The 12,098-nt window shown below is 37.1% G+C and overlaps 1 protein-coding gene across 3 annotated transcripts in view; it reads right to left on the minus strand.

Annotated features, from left to right (window-relative positions):
- The window catches only part of ADAMTSL1 (ADAMTS like 1), a 542,967-nt gene that overhangs the window by 125,564 nt on the left and 405,305 nt on the right, over positions 1-12,098 (minus strand). The window lies entirely within an intron of this gene.

Consider the following 12,098-nt stretch of genomic DNA (forward strand, 5'->3'; position numbering starts at 1 on the left):
AACAGTTGTTTTTGGCTAGTAAGTTTTACGGTCGAAATTGCTGTAAGATGTCTGCTGCAGACATTCCACTTCCAGTGAACAGCCCTGTCTGACTCCGGCTTGAGAAATTTTTTTACTTAACATTTTAACATGATAAAGGTCACATATGTGAAACTGGCTGTTAAAGACTCCATTATATCCAGTACAAAGAAGAAGTGTATGTTACCTAATTGAATCAGCTACAAATACTAGAATTGGAAAGCAGATTTCTCACTACAGAATTAGCAACATGTATCCAAAAATACTTATCAGTGTGTGAAAGCAGCTTGAAAAACCCAGGCTTAAAACACACATTGTTCTGGTTCCCTGTTGAAGTATGTATTTATGCGTATCTACCTTCCCAAGGGTGGAGAACACTGAAAAGGAATAAAATCATTTTTTTGACTGAATGTAGAAAATGCTGGATTTACTATGAATGTCATCCTGTCCACATCAATGTCATCATTGTATTTGTCTGACATTTCCCACCCAGTGTTACTGGGTAATATAGTAGAAACCCTCTGGCAAAAGAGGAATTAGCAGTAATGAATTGTACAGAAATTCTAATAGCAAGGATGAGGGAACAGGTTACAGGGTCACAAGAGAAAAAAAATTGACCTATGATAAAAAAAATGGATATGACAATTGACTTTGTATTGCATTAAAGGGGTTTTCCAACTTTCTTTAAAAATCTAGATTGGAAAAAACAATAAAATTTATATTCCCCTTTTCCGGCGCTCCTGGTCTCCCAGGCAGGGACTGGGCACGGGAAAGCGTGCCAAGTGGGCAGAAGTTCTCGGAGACAAGTGTGTCTGCCCCTGTAAACAAACAGCTACTGTGGCAAACCTCTTGGTTTTTTTTACAGAAGTCAGACAATCACTTTAATACTCTCTATCCTGTGCAAGCTGTACTGCATTTATGAACAAATCTTTAAAATCAAATGAAAGGATAAAAACTAAACCAAACAGGAAAATTGTAAAAACCAGTTAAAGGGCACCTACCACCACAAATCTACCTATAAAGGTAGATCGGGTGGTAGGTGAATCAATGGGACGTGAGGATAGCCCTTTTAAGGGCTAATCCTCACGTCCCCGCACTTTTTTGTAAACTTTTATTACCCTAATATGTTAATTTTGTTATGCGGCTACTTGGGCGTGGAGTAGCCGCATCTGAGATTACACGAGGCGGCTACTCCACGCCCCGGTAGCCACTTTACCCCTCCTACTCACCATGTTCGCAGCTGCGCGCCCTGGTCCGCCTTTAACATTAAAGGGGTATTCCAGGAATCAGCATAATTCATATACAAATAGGTCCTTAAAATATAAGCTAATATGTAATTAGTTGTTATTTAAAATTTTGCTCCCGTTAACAGAAAAATGCTGCTGACATACACTGTAATGAAGAATTAAAATGTTACTGGCCCTTTAATCAGTCCGTTGATTTCTTCCGCGCGGTCCGTTGTATAGCATACACAGGACAGAAGATGGCCGCTGGTCACATGTCTACATCACATGTCCTGCACCTGCCGGGGCAGGTCATGTGATCACCACTAAGTTTGGCTGTAGTCGGTTGGTTGCAGTGCATCCAGTATGGACAGTATTGTGGTGATGGCAGTTACACATCATTACTATGGTAACAGAGCAAGAAAACCTGTTATATCATCATTGGGAGCAGAGCATAGGAGGGAGGAGGAGTTACTGAGAACCAAAGGATCTTGGGACTTGTAGTTTCCAGTGGCGGCCATCTTGGTGATAACTTTAGAGAGGCCATAAAATATTGTGAATCATAAAAACAAACTATTTAAGCTCCATTTTGTGACTAATGACATTAAGTTTTGTTATATTTATTTATTTATTTATAGCATTATGGGTTTTTGTATCAGACGTTCATATTCCTGGAATACCCCTTTAAGTTTACCCAAGCAGATTTTGCAAATTTAGTGAAACTAAACTACACCTACACCTTGCTTCCCATTGTCTTCAAAGGACTCTGTGACCAACACCTCCAAGTCTTCTTTTTGAGTGCTCTTTTGAATCAAAATCATACTGTTCCTGTCTTGTTGAAATTGACTAAGAACCAATAATCAATTAGAAAAAAATGTATGTTTTACAATACTTGCAGGTAACTTTTAATAAACCATAAAGCTACATGGCAGAATAAATGTTAGTGTGTAAAAGAGTCAGTGAACACTGGTGGAGGAAGTGTCATGGTCTGGGAAATGTTTTCTGCAGCAGGAGTTGGATCTCTCATACAACTACATGGCAATGAGTGAATGCAATTGAGCATCAGAACTTTCTCAAACTGCTTCAATATTTCATGCAGGACAATGCCCCCTGACACACAGCAAAATGGGCACTGCAGTTCCTTGAAACTTAAAACATTTAAATAATTAAATGGCCAGCGCCAAGTACTGATCTAATAGAAAACCTCTTAAAAGTAATTAGTGACAATGTTATGGTCAAGAAACCCACAACAATCAATGGACTGTCAAGTGTTAAAAGAGAAGACAGTCCCCAATGGAGTGCTCACTTATGGACCACTTGATTGTTGTACACATAACCCTATATTAGGGTAACAATTACTCCGTGATATACGCTCTCCATTGTTCTTGAAAAGCCAGACAAGGTGTGCTGCTCCTTTAGTCAGAAAAAATGACCTGATTCCAACAGAGTCAATCGATAGCAAATGTATGTTAAAAAAAAAAAAGGCTTGATTGGGGGCGCTTGCCGCCAAATAGTAAAGTAGTGTCTACGCCAGTAATAAATACAAAACTGACTAATACTCCAGGTTAGGTAAATTTATTAAAAATAAATAAAAAATGATATATAAAATATTAATGCAATAAATACAAAATGTTAATCCTTATTTTGTGAAAGGATAGTTTGAACCATAATGAGTCAATTGGACATCTATTCATCCTTTGTATCATTGCATTGATATTTTACATATCATATTTTATTTATTTTTTTGTAAATTTTCCTAACCTGGAGTATTAGTCAGTTTTGTATTTATAAAGTTTTGTATTTTTTTTTCCGAAGACACTGCTTGGTTGCCCGCACCCCAAATTTTAGCCTTTTTTTAACTAGAACTGTGGAAGAAACTGGATAAACAGTGGACCAAAATTCCACCAGAGCAGTGTGAGAGACAAGTGATGTCCTGTCCTTTCTACTGATTGGAGACTGTTGTAACCTTCAGTAATTGAAATTATAATCTTCACGAATCTTCATTTTTTTGCAAAATAAAGGTTTTGTGTTTATTTACTTTGATTATTTTGTAAAACCCAGCTCTAGAGGCATGGTGTACCCTTTACAAAAAGGGAGATTTCAGAAAAAATCAAGTTATCATACATTGTTCTCTAATTTTGATCTCCAGTGTACTGTATATACTATTGTGTTGCTGTTAGGTGCCGATAAAAAATTACAGTTTTACTTTTTAGATTCCCACTAAATACAAAGTATTTTTAGATGTATTAGCATATGCTAAAAATATTTGAGAGACAGGTGTACAACTTCAACTCAACAGAATTAAGCTCAGTGATATAGTCCAGAGATCTAGACAGCCTAGGTTGAAGGAATATTTGGTAAATCAGTAGTTCCACCAGTGCCAAATCTAGGCCACAAATGTAAGCAGTGAGCTTGATAGTGTACATGTATAAATATTACCTTGTCATAACATATGTTATCTATAAGCACAAGATGACACTGACAGATGACAGAAATGTGTACACTTATGTCTACAAAGTAAGAAATATTTTATAATCAATTGTGTTAATACTGTAAACTAAACAGATACAAGAACATGCAGACAATGAGGGGTCAGTAAATTAGACCGGTACAAACAATGACACAACAAGGTTTGGGGCCCAGCTACCAGTACTGGGCATGGACGAGAGTGAAAAAGGTTTTCAATGCTTTTTCTTTTGTATTGAACAATAAGGCTACTGTACGTATATATTGGCTGTGTGCTGGCCGGCACATGGTCCCATTGACCTTAATTGGAAATGTGGTCATTCATTTCAATGGTCGTATTTCCCACAGCACCAGGTTTAGGCTGGGCAGCTGTGCCACAAAAGAAAAATCAGGTCCTATGCCTGCTCTTATTGCATGGCCTCCCAGCTCGCTACATTTGTGTGCATATAGGCTTAGAGGTTATGGACTGGGGTACTGTTTGACCACCAGCGGTGAAAATGCTGATTGCCTACGCTCCATCTAAAGAACAATGTGGGGGCTTTATCACAACTCTGAGGCATGTTTTTATGCCCAAAAAGTCACATCTGTAACTAGGCCAGGTTTGTGTGCAAAAATGGTACCAAAATGACATGAAAATGGCGCAATTGCAGGATGCAGAAAATATTCTGTATTGTTGTATAACTAATGTCTTGTCGGCCTATGCTCAGAAAGAGCAGTCATCTAATCATAGTGGCATCCCTTTCAGGGATTGACAGCTATATCTGTATACACATATGCCCATGAGTTTTTAACACTGCCTGCAAAACACTAAATTGCTAATTCCTGAAAATCAAACATACAAATATAGCCCTGAGTATCACGATTGGTTTATCCCGTTAACACATCCCATTTTCTTTGATAACTAAATGACTTTAAGTCAAGTTTACGTTAACCAGCGCTGTATCTGTATATTAAAGGGTTTGTCCATTTTAACCAAATAATTGATATTGTTTGTGTAATTAAAAGTGATCAAACTTTGTGTATCAATTCCTTTGGATTTTCTAGATCTCTGCTTGCTGTCATTCCACAAAAAGCGCTATTGTCAACTCCCTGTGGATAAACATTGCTCCTGGGAGCTAAGTTATACCAAGCCCTGCACCTTTGTGACATCACATGACCATGGATTGTTGTTTATCCACTGGAAGAACAGAATGAAGACTTGTGTTAAATTACAACAATCGGAGATCTAGAAAAATAATATCAATTATTTGCTGAACATAAACAACACCTTTAAGGTCCTTCATCTTGGACTTCCACCATTCAGCAAATTGACCCCATCCTGTGAGTAATTGGTGACCACTTTCAATGAGTTATATGAAATAAGCAATTCCTGTTTTAATAATGGGCTGTGTGGGGTATTGTATCTCCAATAAAGTGAAGAGTAAGCAGCAGCCAGGAATCCAATGTTTCTAAAAGCTGTTGTTTTGTGTTTTGTTGTTGCTTTTGTTTTCACATCAGAGTGTCTCTTTATGAGATTAAAGAAGAGCTCCACTTTTATAACCCTTTAAAGATTATTGTGAGCAATTGCATATTGTACCATATTTTGTCCTGAAAATGCTATACAATAATATTTAGTCTTAAAGCATCTGAAATAAGATTAGACATGATGTATGATGAGAGCTTTCCACATATTACGCCTGAATAGCTGTAATCAAAACATTTCAGTCTAGGCAAATCCTAAAATGACCTCTAAGATTCTATGGAATATGTACTATATATTTTGTTTACTGCTTTTTCCTTTATTGCTGTGGGAAATTGAGTTTATTGAATTACTATGCAAATGATAAGCATGACTGTTTTCCATGTCACATTCCATATTGTCTCTGTTTATTATTACAATATGAGCCGTAACTATCCAGCTATTCTTGCTGTCGACAGTGGATCTCAGGCTCTTGTGATGCCTAACATAAGACGTTTAGTTTAGCTGGCAGTTTATTTGAAGACATTGCATAGCCAGTATGCATTTTATATATAGACAAGCTATGTCACAACAGGTAGATGACATAAAAGAAATACATTGGCTAGGAAAAAGTTATTTCCTTTTTTTGCTAAAGTAGTTTTCTAGTACTGTTGATGGCTGGGCACTAAAAGGTTCATTGATCAACTAATTTGGGATATATGAACAGTTACATTTTTCATGTAGTGGCTGAGCTTTGTTTCTGCAAGTCAGCTCCCATTCACAAGACGCATAAAATGGAGCTGTGCTTCCATCTCTGAACTTCGTGTTGATTCCAGTACCAAAGGCAGCTAGAATTATCTGATTAATGTGGAGACGCTATGGGGCACATTTGTTATTTGTGTCATTAGGTTTTTTTGGTGCACGAATTCTGCCGGGTTCCCGCAGTAACAGCTGTGTTTAACTGTATTGGGACAAAACCACATCAGGACAAAATAAAAGAATCAAAAAATATTTTAAAAAATAAAAGGGCAAATAGCCAAAAAACATTACACATTGGGTATCACCCGTACAGTGAACGCTGTAAAAAGTAAAAAAAAACTCACAAAAATTATGCTTTTTAACCTCATAAAAACAGGATAAAAATGATCAAAAAGTAACATTTACCCAAACATGATTACAATAAAAATTACAGCTTTTCCTACACAAAACAAGCCCTAGAACAGCTCTGTAAACAGAAAATGGACGGGGAGAAAAAAACTATGAAAAAGTTATTAGCACCAGAAGTTGGCAAAATAAAAAAACACATTTTTGTACAGGTTTTGATTTTTGTAAATGTCTGAAAATATTATAAAACCTATACAAATTTGGTATCCCCGTGATTGCACACCCAAAGAATAAAGTAGTCATGTCATTTGGGGCGCACAGTGAAAGCTTGGAAAATTAAATACCATCAAAGTCACCTAGAGTTGAGCAGGTAACTCTAAATACAAGTTTTGTCGATTTTCATAAAAATGAGAAAAATTGCACCCAAAATTCTGCACCTCCTAACAACCTAGAAAAAAGGGAGGATGCATAAAAAGCCATGCCGATATAAAGAAGACATTTGGGAAATGTTAGTTATTAAGTTGTGTGGGTGCTATGACTAACTACATGAAAAGCAGAAAATAAAGAATTTTTAGTTTTTTTTCGAATCTAAACACAAAAGATATCATCCACTGCTTTGTACTGCTTTGAAGTACAATATGTGATGAAAAAACATTCTCAAAATACCCTGTTAAAGATTAAAAAGGTCCCAAAGCCTTAATATGGCTTAGTCCTGAAGGGGTTAAACTTATATTGTGTTGCAAGGACTTAATAATTTGGCACAGAGCAGAAGGTGTCTGAAATGACTCTCCACATTTATGAAGGAGTTATACAGCTTGGTAGACTAGCTTTTTGTGCTTTTGACACAAATTCTGCCAGAAAACTATGTTGGCAAACTAGAAGTGCATGAAAAGTGTTGGGGAGAAAAGGATGTGGCCAATTTAAGAGACTAATTCACTAAAAATGAACGCCACAAAAAGAGGAAATTGGTGTCGCCGACACATAATAGATATGTCCACCAAAAAGAAAATGGCTGCCCACACAAAAAAATGGTTGCAAACAGCATAATAAATTATATATATTACACCCCATATATTATATATTACACCCCATCTATCCGATACTGGTTGTCTATCCTATGTTCTGTATGAGACAAGTTGGATCTTTTGGTGGTGCCCATTTGTATTTTGCCAATCTTTGCAATTTTTTGAGCCAATAAGCATTATTTATTATATGTTTTTATTAAATGTTTCTGAATTTTTCATTTTCTTTACCATTTTGCGGTTGCGGTTTTAAAGGATTTTTCTGTTTGCACCAAATTTAACTAATGCCCTGTTTTAAAAAGTTGTAAAAGTCTGCTACTTCTACAAACGAAACATGTAAAATTGTGCTATCAAATTAAAGTCTCACATCACTGCAAACCATAGCGTAATGGCTATGGGATTTACACCAGTGATAATCTCACAAGCAGTAGAAACCAGTTGCCGTAAGCAGCTGCCTTGCTAAAGGAGATCTACATAGATCTATAGATCAAGGCGGTGTGACTGTGCCTCCTTCCTAAAATCAACCTTTAAAATTATACTAATAACCCAGAAGGTTTATCATGCTTTATGTTGAGACAAAATGTAATAATAATAAATGAGACATTGCAAAATGTAATTCAAAATTTTGTGTTGTTTAGTGCTAGGCATAAATAAAATGTCCAATGCATTTTCAGCACAATCAGCTGAATTTTTTTCTGGTACCATTCAGGGAATGTGAGACCTCCAATCGCAGAGGCCAAAACAGTGTACTGTTACAGATTATAGGACAAAACAATATCCCTTTTTTCCGTAAAATGTTGACTGTTTTATGATTGCAATGTTCACAATCTGTGTTAGAATGCAGATTGGCAAAGCCTTTTTGTGGAAAAACCGTTTCAGGAAGCGAGTTCCCATTTATTTTTCTAAATTCAAGCAGCAGTGCATTAGTCCATTCCTCTGGTGCAATGAATACAAACATTTTTCCTATTAGAAAGTTTACTTATACTAATTATAGTAGTTTAGCAAACTAAAAACTGCAGTACGGCCAAGACCTGTTCACAGACATGAACTGGAATAGCAGCAAATAATCAAATAATACTAATAATGTATACATAAACCCCTCTGCCTCCCCTGACAGAGGAAAAAAAATAACAGAGGACCTTTAATTTAAAATGTATGTCTTTCTGTCTTTCTCTAATAGATGTTATGTTCCTTAAACAAACTGAAAGACCACCCTTCTGCCTTAAAATGAAGCCACTGTAAAGTGATTATTACTGAGAGATCTGTGTGCACAAACTAAAAATAGTCGTTAAAACTTAAAATCTTTTTACCACTGGTTGATTGATGAAGCATGGAAGTCACCTTTCAGGAGTTCTGCCAATCTCTCTGGTTTCAAGAATAATAATCAAAGGAAAAGGTAGGTTGGGGAAAGAGAATTGAACAAAAATTTATATTTAGAGATTCACTTTTAGAGCAATGTCATAGTTATATAGTTTTACTGTGTGGAGAAAACCTTGCACTGCTCATCACCTGTCAAATACAATCCCAACAGTGACAGATGGTGGTGGCAGAATTATGCTATGGGGTTGTTTGTCAACTGCAGGGACATGGCGACTAGTTGCAATTGAAGGAAATATGAATGTGGCCAAGAACAGAGATATCCTGGATGAAAACCTCTTCCAGAGTGCTCTGAACCTCAGACTGGGCCGAGGGTTCATCTTCCAAAAAGACAAAGATGACGACGGTTTGCAAGGAAGAATGGCACATGGATCCCTAAATACAGGCAGCCCCCTACTTAAGGACACCTGACTTACAGATGACCCCTAATTACAGACGGACCGCTCTGCCCACTGTGACTTCCGGTGATACTCTCTGGATGCTTTACTATAGTCTCAGGCTGCAATGATCAGCTGTAAGGTGTCTGTAATGAAGCTTTATTGATAATCCTTGGTCCTATTACAGCAAAAAATATTGAAAATGCAATTGTCACTGGGACAAAATTGTTTGGAGCTACAATTATAAAATATACAGTTCGAAGTTACATACTTCTTAAGTACAACAGGTCGATTTGTACAGGGGTCGATTTGTGAATGAGGGGGTTAGGGATTGTCTTTACTGTTTGTATCTTCTTGCTTTTGTTGAAAATGGAAAATGTGTTTGAGATGTTTAATAAAAATTATCTGATATAAAAAAGAAACAGTCTTACTGGTCTGGAGAGTTTGAATTGGAAATCAAGGGGAAGATCAAATTTAGAGGAATGGGCCAGAGAGTATCTAGGCCAGGATCATTATATCAGGCTTGCACCTAGCACACCCTATGGCTATGAATCTCTGAATCCTAGACTCTTTTGAGACCTTGTAATTGTAATGAGCACAATTTAAATCCTTTGATCTGGATCCATTGGAGGGATATGGGATACCATGTAGGGCGAACCAGGGTTTCCTAGTGTGTTCTAGGGTGAACTCTGGGCTGGTCACTCTCTGCCCCATTCCCCTGAATTTAATCCCACCCTTGATTTCCTATCCGAACTCTCCAGACCAGTAAGACTGTTTCAATTTGTTTCTTATCATTTGTGATGCTGTCTTGAGAATTTGGCCTTTTTGATAATTTGGTGTGGCAATTGTTCTTTATTTGTTTTCTTATAATTTTAATTGTATCATTAAAAGTTAAGCTTTAGATATTTATTTTCACCCTTTTGTTGCCCTTATTCATTTTGTTTGGTGAAAAACTCTATAGCCGGATTATCGACTGGTTGTCTGGCGCGGAACTAGCACTCCAGACTCAACTGAGTGTTTCAATATATTTTTGCATTACTTTTTGTTTTTTATATTTGCATAATATTTAGTAAAGTCACTTTGTCTTTATAATATTCAGGTGTTTCATAAATGTTCTCCACTATTTTTGAAATTAAACAACAGATACTGAAAATCTTTCCTCTGGATAGGTTATCAGTAGGAGATTAGTGGGGGTTCTATGCAGATGGCTCTGTCAGGTAACTGCAGCTCTGCAATAGGTAACTTAACCTGCAAAACTTATGCATCACTACCAAAGAGGGAATAGATTTTTCTGATTCCATTCCATGTCAGCTGACTATTGCGGGGTCTATGTGTCATACCCCTTCTGAGGACTAACCCTGAGTTCATTAGTTCATAAGTATATAAAATGGCTGTGGGACTGTACAACCACTTTAATAGTTTCTTTGCTTACCAGTTGTAACTATAAAGATTGCTAAACAGGATAAAACAAGTATCAACATATTTATTCAGGCCCAAATGTCACAGTCTTAGGTCGTAGTTAATATAGGCACAAAGGGTGAGGGTGCTACAAGTCACATTTATTATATTAATTAATCACAACTCTTAACATATGCAAATGAACAATTTTTCTCTTGATAAGAACGATTCAATGACTCTGACTTGGCTTTGTAACATCTTTCTTTCAATGCAAGCTGATACATACAAGCCATTGCTGCCAAGGAGACATTACTTGGCAATGCCCTCTAACAGGCTAGGCTACCAATATGAACCAAGGCAGGGTCAGACAGTGGAGACGGAGATCCCCGAGACCCAGCATGGAACATGTTTTGTTTTTAATATTCACTCTCTCCCACTACGAGTCTTTGTTTAACCTGGCTCCTGTGCTCACTCTCTCTTTGCCTTGAAAAGAAAGAGGGGGAATAAAGAAAACATATTATCCATCCAAGTCAAGCTCTTGGGACCATTTAGGAAAGTGGTGGTGGAAGAGGTATAATGCCCAGTGGATTTAAAGTACGCAAAGGACAAGGTTAGAGTATATTGCTTACCCATAGCTTTTACACTGCCAATTTAGATTCGGCCAGAAGAATTTCTCTTCCTACACAAAACGGCCAGTGGTGTTGGCTCAGCTTCTAGACCCAATGCCAAGGGAAATGAAGCGGGAAGAAAAACAAATAACAACTTGGGGGCTCATTTCCATATTAAACAGTGGCGCAAAACTGCAGGGAATCTCATTTCACAGGAGTCAATGCCCAGATAATCTCAGAACTAGAGGGATGCTGACAGCCATACAAAATCTACAAACGCTCTTTGCCTCAAAACACTGCAGACCCAATTACGCTCTTTTATTCTTTTAACAAACAGAGTTTATCAAGTTAACGTTACACACTGACTAGACAGCAAGATCTGTGCTCCTATAAATTGATCTCTGAAAAAATAACGCTAATCTATCATCTTTAGTATTTACCGGTACTTGTTTATACATTGAAGTTACATAAATTCTGCAAATACACTCCTATAATATCATCATAATAGTTTACACACATAAATGACACAGATATAAAAAATATGCCCTCACTCCTACTGTTCCATATGACTGCTTGTACTGTGTAATCTAATACTATACTTGTATATGTCCCCTATAATTTGTAAAGCGCTACGGAATGTTATAGCGCTATATAAATTAAGATTATTATTATTATTTCCACTGTGGGGAGCCTAAGAAGCAGTCAGAGAACTAATGTTTGCTAGGAACAGACCACAAAGTAAGGAGTAGAATTTGGATTTCTCAATTTCATCTACCACTTTGTAAAAGCACTTCTGAGCTGTACGCACTTACAATTAGACGTTTTTTTGCTAATAAAGGCAGCAACATTCTTTTACCAGGAAACTGTACAATAGAAGAGAAAAATAAATTATAGAAATATTTAAATGATGCTTGGGTGCTCTAGGGTGTAACTCCTATGCCGCTTGCTTGTTCCTGCTCACATATTTATGTACACCTCTTCTGTGCATAATGATCCCCTTCTCCCTCCCCTTCCCAGGCCTGAGCTGATGTTGTCAGGCAGCTCTCGGCATAGCCTCGCGCATGTGC

The sequence above is a fragment of the Engystomops pustulosus genome, chromosome 1, assembly GCF_040894005.1.
Source record: "Engystomops pustulosus chromosome 1, aEngPut4.maternal, whole genome shotgun sequence".
In the NCBI taxonomy this organism is placed as follows: domain Eukaryota; kingdom Metazoa; phylum Chordata; class Amphibia; order Anura; family Leptodactylidae; genus Engystomops; species Engystomops pustulosus.